Source organism: Uranotaenia lowii, chromosome 3 (genome assembly GCF_029784155.1).
Source record: "Uranotaenia lowii strain MFRU-FL chromosome 3, ASM2978415v1, whole genome shotgun sequence".
NCBI classification, from domain to species: domain Eukaryota; kingdom Metazoa; phylum Arthropoda; class Insecta; order Diptera; family Culicidae; genus Uranotaenia; species Uranotaenia lowii.
Window position 1 is genome coordinate 269,049,560 of NC_073693.1, and position 14,468 is coordinate 269,064,027.

At 35.6% G+C, this 14,468-nt stretch overlaps 1 protein-coding gene across 5 annotated transcripts in view; it reads left to right on the forward strand.

The window, feature by feature from the left end:
- Window positions 1-14,468, forward strand: part of LOC129754228 (uncharacterized protein ZK1073.1) — a 327,678-nt gene that overhangs the window by 134,342 nt on the left and 178,868 nt on the right. The window lies entirely within an intron of this gene.

A 14,468-nucleotide genomic window follows, 5' to 3' on the forward strand; every position in this document is an offset into this window, starting at 1 on the left:
AGTTTGCTTCCTTCTTTAAGTAAACTATTTGAGAGAGTTATTTTGAATAGAATGATGATTCACATTAATCAGAATTCTATTTTCCCTGATGAACAATTTGGTTTTCGTCATGGACACTCTACTACACATCAACTTTTGAGTGTAACTAATATGATTAACGCTAGCAAATCTGAAGGTTATTCAACTGGTGTTGCTCTTCTTGATATTGAAAAAGCTTTTGACAGTGTTTGGCACAAAGGTTTAGTAGCTAAATTAGCTCGATTTGATTTTCCTGTATATCTCACCAAAATTATTCAAAATTATTTGACTAGCCGAACCTTACAAGTAAGCTATCAAAATTCATGCTCTGAAAGGACTCCCATTAGAGCTGGGGTCCCTCAGGGCAGTATACTTGGGCCAATTTTATACAATATTTTTACTTCTGATCTTCCTGATGTACCAGAAGGAAAAGGTAGAAGATTATTTGCTGATGATACTTTGCTTTCAGCCAAAGGTCGAAATTTACGGGTGGTACGCAGTAGATTGCAACAAAATTTAAATTCCTTTTTGAATTACTTGAAAATGTGGAAAATTTCTCCTAACGCTTCCAAAACTCAACTTATTTTATTTCCCCATAAGCCAAGAGCAAATTTTTTAAAACCTAATGAAAATCATTCCATAACTTTTAATGGGGTTTCATTAGAATGGTCTGATCACGTGAAGTACTTGGGACTCACACTTGATCGGAATCTTACTTTTAAAAATCACATTGAAGATATTCAATCTAAATGTAATAAATACACTAAATCTCTTTATTCTCTCATCAACAGGAAATCCAGGTTGTGTCTGCGAAACAAGATGTTAATCTACAAACAGGTCTTTCGACCAGCGATAATGTATGCAGTTCCGATTTGGTCTAGCTGCTGCGCGACGAGGAAGAAAGCCATCCAGAGGATTCAGAACAAGGTTCTGAAAATGATTTTGCGGCTTCCACCTTGGCACAGCACCGAAGATCTTCATCGGATTGCAGGCATAGAATCGATCGAAGAGATGGCCAACAAAATCATCTCCAACTTCAGAGGCAAATCGATGCAGTCTTCCATCGCAGAGATTCGTTCTCTTTACAATTAAGTTAGTTTTTAGGATTTAGGATTAAGTTTATACATCTTTTTTTTTTTTTGCTTAACAGGATATTCTCCTTTAAATCAAATTATTTATTGCTAAAGCAAATTTAAATCAAATAAACAATATTTAAAATTAACTGTATCAAAGAGTTGAACTGATCATAATTGATCTGAACACTTTAATTTAACTTTAATAATGTAACTTAAATGTAATGATTAAAAGACTAATAAAGACATATAAAAAAAAAAAAAAAAAAAAAAAAAAAGGTGATGAAAAGAGCGAAGAGCATTTGAAATAGAAGCTTGACCACATACTAAATTCTTTGTCCTGCACCAATTAACTGTATTGAATCCGTTCGACACATGTGCATTCACATGGCGGTCGAACCATCCATAATTAACTGTATCGAAAACGTAGTGCCTTCTCTATTTAGTACTACTTCTTCAATACAGTTAATTGGCGCGGGACAAAGAATTAAGTATGTGTTCAAGCTTCTATTTCAAATGCTCTTCGCTCTTTTCACCACCTTAAATTTTTCTTCTGATCTTCTATCCGTTTTTTATTTCAACTCTTAAACCCTCACCAATGAAGCCGCAAATTAAATTCAATATCGGTGGTTTTAGGAGAAAAAAAAATTTGAGGTACTTTGTTCAGATGATCATTAAAAAACAACCTCAAGTAAATTTGTCCCATCGTAAAAATGATCGCAAGTCGGTCCCATCGAAAAAATCATCACAAGTCGGTCCCAAAGTCAATAATTATAGTAATAGATGACCATGTAGTGTGCTTTGAAATATAACGTTGCTACTGTAACAGTTGTGCAGCCTGCATTTTTTATTGGATAAGATTCAGATCAACCCGGTTGTTACAGCAATTTCTCGCATGTTATCAAAAAAAGTGAAGTATTTTTGGCTATTTTTCCGAACATTATAATTAGAAACTACAATTTTATAAAATGATAACGCAATCGAGGTCTTTACTTACAGTCCTCTTCATACCATACATTAAGCTTCCTAAATTTGTTTCTGAACGTATCCGGCTGGGAAAATTCGATCATTTTCATCCAAAAACAATACCCTGGCAATATACTGGGCAATTTTAAACTCAAAAACCGGGCCATAACCGGTCAAATCCGGTGAAAATCCAAGTATTTTCCAATTAAATGCAAGAGAAAAGGTGAAAAATAAACACATAAAAAAAGATTTTTACCAAAACACATTAACGGCGGGCATTCAAATCTTATTTTAAAATTCCAAAAATGAATACGGAGCTATTTTATTTTATATTCGAAGTAATTTGTCCCAAAAATCATACATTTCATGATTTAAATTAGAGTTTTCGGTTTGGATTTAGCTAAAATGTGAAAAAAATACGACAAAATCCGGGTTATATCCTTGATATACGGGCTATCAGACCAGACCGGTCATTTCCCATTTATTCTTTAAAAATCCCGTAGCCTGGTAAAAATTGGACAATCTGGAATGCTTACCCTAGGTTGTTCAAGAAATAGGTTCCGGTAGACCGGAAAAAGCTTTCTTCTAGCCTTGTTTTTTCATCAGCGTTTACAGTTGGCTATGGAATGGGACTGACTTGCTATCATTCTTGCTAGATGTCTACCGTGAAAATTATCGCATATGCGTCCCAGAGTACAATTTTCAACACAATCAAACCAAATTTTTATATTTTTGAACGAGCAATGATGCAAAAGTATTTGATTGTCACGTAAGTAACAAGTGCTGTTGATTGCTGACATCGAAACCGCGGTAAAATACGAAATTTCTCAAAACAAGTTACAAAATTAAATTGCTGTTTTCTAGATTCAACAAAAACGCAAATGGGACGGACTTGCTATGGCAGCAGAACATGATCTACACATTGTTTCTCAATTTTCAGCATCATAATTTTTTTTTTTTTTTCACTTTAATCAATTTTAAAACGCGTTTTTACTTTAATTTGTTCACTGGAGGCGAACAGAGCACTATCAATGAAGGCATAACGAGCGTTTTCTGCCGGGGATTCTAGTAGCGAATTCAACTCGATGAAGTAAACTGAATAATAGAGCTACAGCATGCCTTGTTTCGTCTGTCGATTTGGCCTATTGGTAAGGTGTCGGAGATGCAATCTGTAGACTCGAGTTCGATTCCTGATCGAGACGATTTTTTTTTGCACATACCATGCATGATTGATTTTTTTTAATGTTACATTATACGGCTAATAGCATCAAAGCATCATCCGTCAAACAAAACACCAGAAACATAATTTATGAGCATGTGTTAATTCTTTGAATTCTACAAACAGACCTATATTATTTTGTTATTGCTTTGTTTTATGAATCTACGCCTCACCGTTTAGTGCAATCATGATCATGAATGATAAATAAAATGAAAAACACGTCTACCAGGAATCGAACTCGAACCTACCGATTACCTCTCCGACATCTAACCAATAGGCCAAATCGTCAAACGATACAAGTTAAGCTGTAGCTCTATTACTCAGTTGACTTCATCGAAACGAATTCGCTGCTAGATTCCCCGGCAGAAAACGCTTATTATGCCTTCATTAATGGTGCTCATTCTGCCTCGGGGGGTTTCTCATTATGTCTCTACAGTAACTGGTTTTCACCTTTCGGCAAAAATTTTTAAAATGCATTTTCAAACGTTTTTATCTACTTTTTCAAGTTTCATCCAATTAGGCAATAGACTATTTGAGTGTCTGAACACTAAACAATGATGTAATTCACATATTACAGCTGTTCACTATGGTTAAATAAGCGTTTTCCTTAAGGTGGTCATTATGCCCCCATCTTCCCTAGTGGTCATAAATCATTTGGCTTGGGAGCTCGAGTCCTTATGCCGGTAGAACTTTTTCAAACACATAATCTTTTTTGGTATAGTGGTAGTTTTTCTGAAGAATTACACGATAGAAATAACCCATCACTCACTCATTGGAACTTAAACGCGCTCAAACCTCATCCGGGACAAAACACGACCATTTCACCGAGTAATCTCTAACCAATAGATCGAGTTTAGCGTTTTCGCTTCCCACAACGATCCTTTCCAATTGTTTCAGCTTGTTTGGAAAACCTCTGTAGATTTCTTGCCAAAACGCGTCGCGAAAGCGTGAAATGTCCGAAAGAGGTTTTTAACTTCTTACCGCTAAGTGGCGCGTTTCACATTATTATGGTTCTATCGATGTATAAAGACTCCACTCATAGGGATTTCAGCCATGAGCTGTTCTCCCGTGATAACAAACCGAATTGTAACAGAGTGATTTGTTACAACATCCTCGAAACATTTACGATTAGTGTTAAATTAATGGAATCTCATCGAGGAAACATGCTTATAATTCATAACAAAACAGTAACTGAATACTCAGTATATTATCGAAATTACCTGTGAAGTAATTTTGATTGTGTGTTTTCTGGCTGGAAATTATGATTATGTGTGTTCCGCATACCTATACCCATACCTATGTTTTCCGTATCATTGTAAAACAGAATGCCGCCATTCATTCTCCTGCTGGAGGCGAGGGCGCCTGTAAATATGCAACCATTCAGAATATGCAACTGTCACCGGCTGGGATCCCGGATTTGGCGAATCCTTTTGCCATCTTTTTGTAACCATTCCATGCAGCGATGCAATGGTGGTAACTGAAAGATGCGGGTCATGTGCTCTGTAAGCATCCATGCCATATGGCTGGAAAATTCAGATGAAAAAGTATGAGCTGGGGAAGAAAGTGGAAGAATGGTGGGAAAACAGACAGGATATTCAGAGCCATGTTATTCCCGGTGACATTTCTCCTGCTGCGTGGTTTAATGACCCCGAAAGCGAGTTACATTTTCCTGTATCGAAGTTACAATGCTGGATGTTATTTGCCAGAGGAGATTCAACATCCATAAAGATTGGAAGAATGTTTCATCTCAAAATGATACATTTCAAATTATTTAAACTACAACTATTATATGAAAACTCGGCTAAGTAAAATCTGTATTCAATAAAAATATCAAAATGATGACTGAAAAAAGCCAACCCCATCCTGATGTCTACTTTTTTCCAATCCTCACCTGTAAAGAACAAGTTAAACCGGGCATTACAGCTTCCGGTGTGCAGAAGCACAGACTGAAGAGACAGGGCTACAAATACCGGGAATGGAAGAAGAGAAACCCCAAAAGAGGAAACACGGAAAATCTCTCAACAACCGCTTGGAGGTGGCGGAAGTAGCCCAACACACAGGAAGGTGCATCCGGTTCATTGCCAGCCGAAGCCAGCTCGGCACACGAGTACCACTTTAGTGGCCGCTTTTGTGTTATGAGGAACTTCAGTACACTCTCACATTTGCATTTGCTGGAATAAAAGCAGAACTCCCGGTAGCTTTTTTGCTTCTGTTGTTTTTGTTTAGCGATTGTGAAAGTTGAATGATGTGTTCTGTGTTTGTCATTTTGAGAAACTTTCTTCGGTTTATTCAACAGTCGATTTGTAAACATTGAAAAACACTAGAAAAAGTAATAAGAAAAAATGAATCCCATTCGAAAAATTTTTGACGGTCGCCATGGAAAGGGAAAAATCTTCGTTTAATTTGCAGGAGCCAGCGAATTTTGACTTGAAATGCTGGTGAAGTGGTCCTGATCAAGTGATATTACTTAATAGTTATTTGAAATGTTAACATTCTACCTTCTTTAACGCATGACCTAATGCAGTGAGAGTCACTTTTGCTTATCACATTCGCTTTTTTCCAAGAGAGCCTCTTAAAACATTAGCACAATGTATAAGTTTACAATAATTCTATCAGTCTATAAATCTATCAATCCAACAGGACTCCTGTTTAAGTGGATTGTAAGCAGTAGTTCAATATCCCTACTTCATGACAAGCAATTTATGCAACATTGTTGAAAAATATCTCAAAAAGGGTTAACGAGCACACTATCAGTTTCGCACATTGTAATGTGCAAATGATAGTGTTATCAATATTGCATCAAGTGATCAAATATTAAAGCTACCTTCTTGTCGTTCGGAAATGTGTTGCTACCAAGAAAATAAACAAGAACCAAGCTCATGATTACAAGACAAAACGAGCATCTTCTTGTGGATTTTTCCTTACGTTGTCATGTATCATACGAGAATATCAGCTTACACTGACTGCTTGTAAGATGAAGAAAGTCGACACCTCAGAAAGATTTTTTTGATTCTGTTATCTGTCACAAAAACGTTTCGGAGCTTGCGGGAGTAAATTGAATTTGGAATTTTTCAGCACCTTACCTGAGGCGAAACTTATCCGAGAGGATTAGAATCAATTTGAATCCCCGAGTCCAGAGCTAAAGGTGGGCGACCGAAAAGTTTACTCATTTTGCCCGGTAGGTATTTGGTTTATTTAACAGAAGCTTCGACGCAACAGGATCGCTCCCTCTGAGTGTGGAAGTAAATTTATCCCAATGAATAAGGCAAAAGCAAACAGTCCCCAGGGAAAGTTTCGTTCAGGGCCAATCTGTCCACTTTTCAGTCGGACGAACGAAAGATCCGTTCCCTGGAGACCTGATCCGGGGATAATCAATTTATTGAAAATTTACATAATTTATCACATGGCCCCCACACAGACCTTTGAATGAGGGGTGATAATCTGAACCATCCGGTTTGTTATTGTTGCGGGATGTTAGCAAACATAGGCGAAAAGCTGCCCGAAATTAACTTTTTGTGAATGGGCTCCGGGAATCTTTTTGATCCGATGGATCAAAAAAAAATTCTTGACGGGAGTTTTAATTCATACCTACTAAATTAAAATTGTAATTAAAATTAAATTCATGTGCCAGGACAGATGATTTGAGACGAAAAACTAAGCATAACTCACCTGATTAAATCTGGATTTTATCAGATTATTCAAGCTGGGCAAGTTGAGTTCAAATTTTAAACGAAGCTTGAAGACTGTTTTTTTTAATGCCCTCCAGAACAAGGAAGTTCAAAGATTGAACCAGGATCATTCATGAGCCGGTTAAGCGGAAAACAAGAGCCTCGCTCTCCATCTTTTCCAATCCTGCATTCGAAAGCATTTGGAAAATTGAAAAACCTTATTCCCAATGCCGGTACGTGGGACTTCATAAATTATTGATTCTAGCGTTACTTAGCTTGCAAGACCGCTCAATATTTTGTGTTGATTTTTTTTTCCTTAAACCAACATCAACACACAAAAAACCACTGCGTTGTAACCACAAAGAAGATACACAAATTTCTCCGGAGGGATGTTATTCTAGAATTCCGTTATTTTTATTCCCGCATATCTCTGTACCTACACGGGAATTACCTTAGGCCATTAAAGATCATATCAACCGTTCTCCAGCCTCCAATTGATACAGATGGGCCGGATCGGGAGACATAAATTTCTCCCCGGAATGGCGCTGTTTTCGCAAACCATCTCGCCGAGTGGGTCTACAATTGTAATAAATATGTTTTGGCCAGTTGTAAAACACATTTCGCAATTCCGGGATTGTTGGAATGATAGGACAAGCGTCGGGGAGGTGAGGCCATTTGGAATAGGGTCTGAAATATTGTTATGGATGGCCTTCGGGACACTTGAGGAAATGTTCTAGTAAGAGAATTTTATAATGTACATTAGGTTTTCTTTTACCTACGGCCAGCCATTGGAGAATCAAGGCATTCCCCAAGATGATAAATCTCCAACTGGTGAATGTAGTTTTGTTGAGAACGTTCGTGGAAAAACTCCTCATTTCTGAACTGATGTCTTATTTTAGAGAAACTTTTAGTCTAGTTGTCAGATTTGAAATATATATTCCCAAAAAAAAAAAAAAAAGATGAATAATGATTAAAAATTGTATTCATCTATATTTACATTTCTTTTCTTCATTTTCAATTGAAGCATTTCTTTTCAAAATACTGCAGAAAAATATTTTGAATTTGAAAAAAAATTAATCACGTTTTGAAATGTGAATTTAAAAAAATCGATTTTGAACTTAAAAGGATTTATTCAAAAGTGGATTATTGAATTTAATTTTTAAAGGTATTTAATATTATTCCAAGAGTTCCAGTTATCAAAATAACAGACCAAAAAAGGTCATTTTTGAAGTTCTGAATATTAACTTAATAAATCATGTTCAATTAAACTGACAAAAAAAATTTTGTAAAATGGATAATTTCGTGAATGATCAATAAGAAAAAAAAAATCTCCATGTTTTGTTGTAAATATTTGAAGCACATAGCGAATATAAATTTAGTTAGCATTGTCCATTCAAACTTAGCTTTAAAGTTGCTACTTTCCAATCATTTTTCGAACTTTCAAAGATTTATTTAAAAATCATGATCATTTAAAAAAAAAAACAAGGTTTATATTACAAAAATAAACGATACGTTCATAAATTTTCAATCGAAGGTTTTAAAGTTTCTGATTACAAGCTTTGAAGATTTTGTCACTTTCAATTGAAGCATTGAGTTCAGGAAAGAACACAAGTTAGTAGCTATTTTTTTTCTTATTAAAAATTTTGATTAAAAGGCTTATGTTCTCATAACACAAAAATTGAGAATTGAAAATAAAGACAAACTTATTAAAAATAATGTCTAAAAATTAAAAATTAAATTTATAAGGATATACTATAAAATTTGGTTCATTTCTTTGAAACTTGAAATGAAATAAAAAGATTAAAAGAAGAAGTCGTTGAATGAAGTAAAGTAAACAAATGGAAAACTTTATAACCTTTTTCGCAGAATTCAAAATAACTTGAAGTTTAGAGGAAAGTTTTTTCGTTAATTCTTTATTTGAAACGGTAGAGGAAAGTTGATAACTGATTTAAAACTTTTGTTTTAAAACGTTAGGATTGGGATTTCAAGTCTTGTAAAAAAGTGGGGAAATTTCTGAAATACCTATTTTATTAGTTATTTCAATGACAAAACCTGATAGAAAAATTGTATATTTATATTCAGGACACCCAAATTAGCCAAAATGCCTTTCAAATTCATTGCACGTCGGAAGAATGAAATTTCTTCGGCCTTATGTAATTTATCAAGACAATTTTTAATGTGAAGTTGAGCATTTTAAAGAACGAGAAACAAACAATAAAATTGAAACAAAATTGATTTCTTGCAAAATATCTCATTTCAGCGTAACATTTGTAATGACACATACGATTTTTTTAAATCAAAATTTTTAGTAATAAATAGGATGACATAAGTTTAAGTTTTTTTTTTGTTAATTCTGTTGACCATCGTGAGAAATAAACGCCTATTACATTGCTACCGACTTGTTGATGTATAAAATTAGTATTCGATAAATTTATTTTGAAGTTAAAATGGTTGGTTTCAAACTCTGAACTTGTTGAGTTGCACTTCTTAAGTTCTTCTTATTTTGTATGTTAAATTTAGAGTTTCAATACAAAAGGTTGAGTGACTCTTGACTTGAGTCAAATAAAAATTTACAATCAGAAAGAAGTTTCAATTTGTGAACGTCACATAGTGTCGAAAAACTGAAATGTCTCAAGCCTAGAGTAATTTAAGACTAAATTCCGCCGGAGGAGATCCAAATTTCTGAATAGCTTGTAAACACTTATTTTAAAACAACTTTTAAAATCAAGAAATTTTCCGTTACTAAGGTGAAAATTTTACTTGAAAAAAATCTCCATCCCCCCCGTTCACACAGCCTTGATTATGACAACAAGAATGACGAAACTCTGACAAATCTATGAGAAAAATATGGCAAAGGTGATACAAATATCACAAAAATATGAGGAAAATATAGCAAAACTTTGATAAATTTGACATTAAAATGACAAATCTATGACCCAAATATAAAAAAATTTAATAAAAATATCAAAGATGACAATGGTTTGACAATAAAATAAAATAAATCTGACAAAACGTAATAAAAATTGATCAGATTCTAAAAAACAAATTACAATAATGACAAAACTCAAAAAAAAAAATGTTTGTCGAATATTTGACAACATTATAGAAATAATACAAATAAAATAAAAAACTGAAGAATGTTATAACTCATCAAAAATTTCAAATACAACAAAATTTTGCAATAAAAGAACATAGATCTGACAATATTATGACAAAAATATAACAAATGTGATAAAACATAACAAAGCTTTGACAAAAAATATGATAAAAATGTAACAAAGCTATGAGCTTGAGCTTATTCAAAGCTTTGCCACTTTTTCTTTTGTTATTGTTTCTTTCATATTTTTGTAATTTGTCAAATTTTTATAATAATTTTTCATATTTTTGCCACAGTTTTGTTAAATGTTTTTCATTAATTTGTAATATTTTATAACACTGGTCATAATTTTGTTCATTTCTTTCAATTTTAGATTTTTCCACATTTTTTGTTAAATTTTTGTCTGTCATTTTTCATCTACTTTTTGAGCCCTTTCACACATTACCTATATTGTGGATGGTTCATGCGATTTTTAGATATTTACATTTTGAAGTTTAACGGAAACCGCCATCTCTGATTTCAAGATGGCGTCGGACAGCCAAATTCGACTTCTACATTTTAAGCCCTTTCACCTAATACCCATATTCTGGGGGTATCATAAGCTTTTCAGTCACTTCCAGCCTTTTAAAGTTTAGCGGAAGGGCCATATTGGATTTCAACATGGCATCGGACAACGAATTTCAACTTCTTTCCGTTCAGTTGCTTCACCCTATACACATATTGTGGGGTGCGGTCGTTTATTACCAGTGAGAACTTGTTTCAATTGAAAAGGACTGACACCACGTTATTTGCAAAAATTCGCGCTAAACCACCGCGCTTTTTTCATAACTCACACAGAAACGGCGATGAAAATTAAATAAATAAACTTTTGGAACATATTTTCTTAATAAATTATTATTTTACATGAAAAATATCTGAGAGAATATTTTAAATGTATAAACTGGATGAATTCGCGCGATCGAGCCGGTTTTGCGCAAAAATTCGCTTGCTTTGTGGCCGGTCAATGTTTTTTTAACGTGTTTCAATGAGAAGCAGTTTTTCGCGCGAATTGGAAATCCGCTTCGCACTTGGATTCGCGCTCACTCTTGTGTGTAGACAATCTCACTCTTGTTAACAATGCGATTTATCCAGGGGATTGCAATAGGGAGAGAATTTTTGGCATTTTGAATGGTAATGATAAATATTCCACAACTGCTTCACAATTTGCAACAACTCGCACATTCTCTCTTTCTGTCTCTGAGCACTACTTATTCTCATTTTAAGTCAAATTTACTCATTTTACCGTACAATTTCAATCAGTGGCTGCACAATTTGTGTGATCATTGAAGACGTATCATTTCTCTTTATCTCAGTACCCCGGATTTATCACTCTCCGCACAGCTTGGGAGGAACATAAGGAACATAAATTGCACTCTCTTTCACTGGATACTGAAGACAAATGCCAATCGTGTCCAGAGATTTTACACGAAATTCCCAACATTGATCTTTCCTTGCTTTCCAAAATAAGAGCTGGCGATAATCCATCCAAGGTCCTATCACTATTCCATCACCTCGTCAATAAGAAATACATAAATATTCCCAAGTTCTATATCGACGGTTCTAGAACTCTCGACGGACAGGTTGGCTGCGGTATATCCAGTAATCACCACAACATATCACTTCCCCTTCCCACTATTTGTTCAGTCTTTAGCTCACAGGCTTTCGTCCTCTTGATAGCAACTCATGACCACTGCCCCTCGACAGCTTCGTTCATTTACTCTGATTCCGCCAGCGTCCCAAAAGCGATCGCTGGCGGAAATGCCAAGCACCCTTGGGTTTCTGAAGTTTCTTCAGCATCCCTCAGAAAAAAACACCACTTTGTGCTGGATCCCTGGGCACTCAAGAATCCCTGGCAACGAAAGGGCTGATCGCCTTGCTGCGGCTGGTGGATAGCTCAGTCCCCCAAACCAAGCAGTACCATCCCCCGATGTCACAAAATGGCGAAAACAACACATCACGATGGTTTGGTTCCATAAGTGGAATAATTTACCGAACAATAACTTGAAAGAAATTAAAAACACCACAGAATCCCGAAAGGATCGTCAAAAATTCCAAGAAAGACGAATACTAGCAGGCCTGCGTATTGGCCATACCAGGCTTACCCACATAATTCATTCTGTCCACAACACCATCTAACTCGAGCTAATTGTGAGATTGCAGACAGTCTTCGTCAGGCTCTTACCACTTGCCCCTTGGAAGAGGAGAAAATGTTAAAGTTCCTCAAGGAAACCAAACTCACAGAACTCATTTGAATTACATTTTAAAAAACAAACAAAAAAATTCAAAAAATATACAAAAAAAAATTGCAGAAAAAAAACACCATACAGTTGAAACGGAGGAAAAGGATGAATTACTCAAAAGAGTAATAATCCTAGGAAAAAAAGGAACACCAATTGAAAATGAGTGATTTCCGGAACACTGCTTGTAATATATATTAAGCGGGCAGTCTATGGCCAAATGGCCTGTACAAATTCGATGATTCCACGACGATTGTTTGATCTATGCTCGCCCACACACTATACAAACGATTTTCACGCGAACACAAACGATTGCTAGTGAAAACAGCAACAGCAACAAAAAAAAACCATCTCCACCCCGGCTGGGAGGATGTTTTGTACAAAATATTTCGATCCCGACCGATTTTACTCGAACCGTTTGGGCGCTCATTCAAGCAGTGCCATACACTATGCAAATCGTGTTTACAGCGACAAAATTTCATCGCATTTGTACAAATGTTGTGTAGTCTGTGGCCCGCTTTAGACGCTCAGTTTAGCCACCCGTTGCAATTCTTGAAAACTCTCTCTTTTCTTTCTCGCTCCGAGAATTTCTCTGGGCTCGGCTAGTAAAACTACCAAAATGAGCGTGGCGACGCACGTGTTAATGCTGTACTTGATTCAACTCTGTCCACTGCTGTTTAGGATTTTTTTTTTCTTCAAACAATGATTGCGTTCGTAGCAGCGCGTCTTTCTCGGAAAGTACAAACAAAACTGTGTTCGCTCTCAGATTTCTCGTTTACCCATTGTGCAATAGAACTTTACGGAGAAGAGATTTTTCTTTATGGGTAGACAATCTCACTCTTGTTTACAGTGCGATTATGACTCCGTACAGCTTGTGAAGAACAATTTATAACAAAATTTAACTCTCTTTCACTAGACACTGAATAGAAATGCAACCATTTCCGGAGAAATTATTCTTCTTTCACTAACATCAAGATGGCCAAAACTTGTATGCATCCTGGAAATTGAAATAAATTGGGTCTTCATTTTTCTTGTAGGTAGGTACAATTGCGGCCAGACCAACCATGAAATGAAAACCTTAAATGGTTCAGAAACTAGGGAGGAATGAAGCGTGGAGCTCCCTGCCAAACGCTTCATATGATTATTTTATAGGGCTTGATTATTAGGCGATATTGTTGAATCTTACAAAAATATTCTACACTCCTTCGAAATAAACCTAAATCAAATGGGCAGATCTCACCATAAAACGACCATTATTGTGCCAAGAGAGCCTGGGATACATATTGAGGACAATTGTAAGCGATTTACTGCTGCCTAATCTGATATAATCTTTAAGATAGCTTCTCCGGAAAGCTATTTCGGCCTAACTCCATTTCAATCCAATCCTGCAAATTTAGGTGCACAATTCGATCCACTACTCGTTAGAACGAAGTTTTTTGAAATTCATTCTCTGTTTTGAATTTTGCTGCTGAGAAAAACACGGCCGTCATCGCCGTCGCATAGCCAGATCCCGGCAACGCTCTACAATCCGTGTGGAGCCCATCTCTCATATTTAAGTTTTTTTCCTCAGATTTAACCTTTTTTCTCAGATTTGGGCTTTCATCTCCTATGCTCTCAAGGCAAAAAAAGCTTAAACCTGAGGAAAAAAAGCTTTAAAACGAGATTCACCAAGACTTAGTTAAAAGATGTTGGTCACACGTAGATAGACAAATCGTGTATCGTTGCAGGGATCTGGTTCCTAGATAGGAACACAGGTCCCGGCAAAGATACAGGATTTGTCTATGTATCGTGTGACCAACATCTTTTAAATAAGTGCTGGTTAATCTTGTTTTAAAGCTTTTTTTCCTCAGATTTAAGCTTTTTTTTGCCTTGAGAGCATAGGAGATGAAAGCTTAAATCTAAGGAAAAAAAACTTAAATCTGACTAAAAAAAGCTAAAATCTGAGAGATGTGCCCCACACGGATTGTATATCGTTGCCGGAATCTGCAAAAACATCAGTCATTATCCATTGAATATGATTGGAGCAGCTTTCAAATGAATTTGAAAGGATTTTGACAGGAAATGAATACGGTTAAAAGCTCCTTTTCTTTGAAAGATACAAAGATGAAAACTATTTTAAAGCTTTGACTTTGACAGGAATGATGCTGTCAG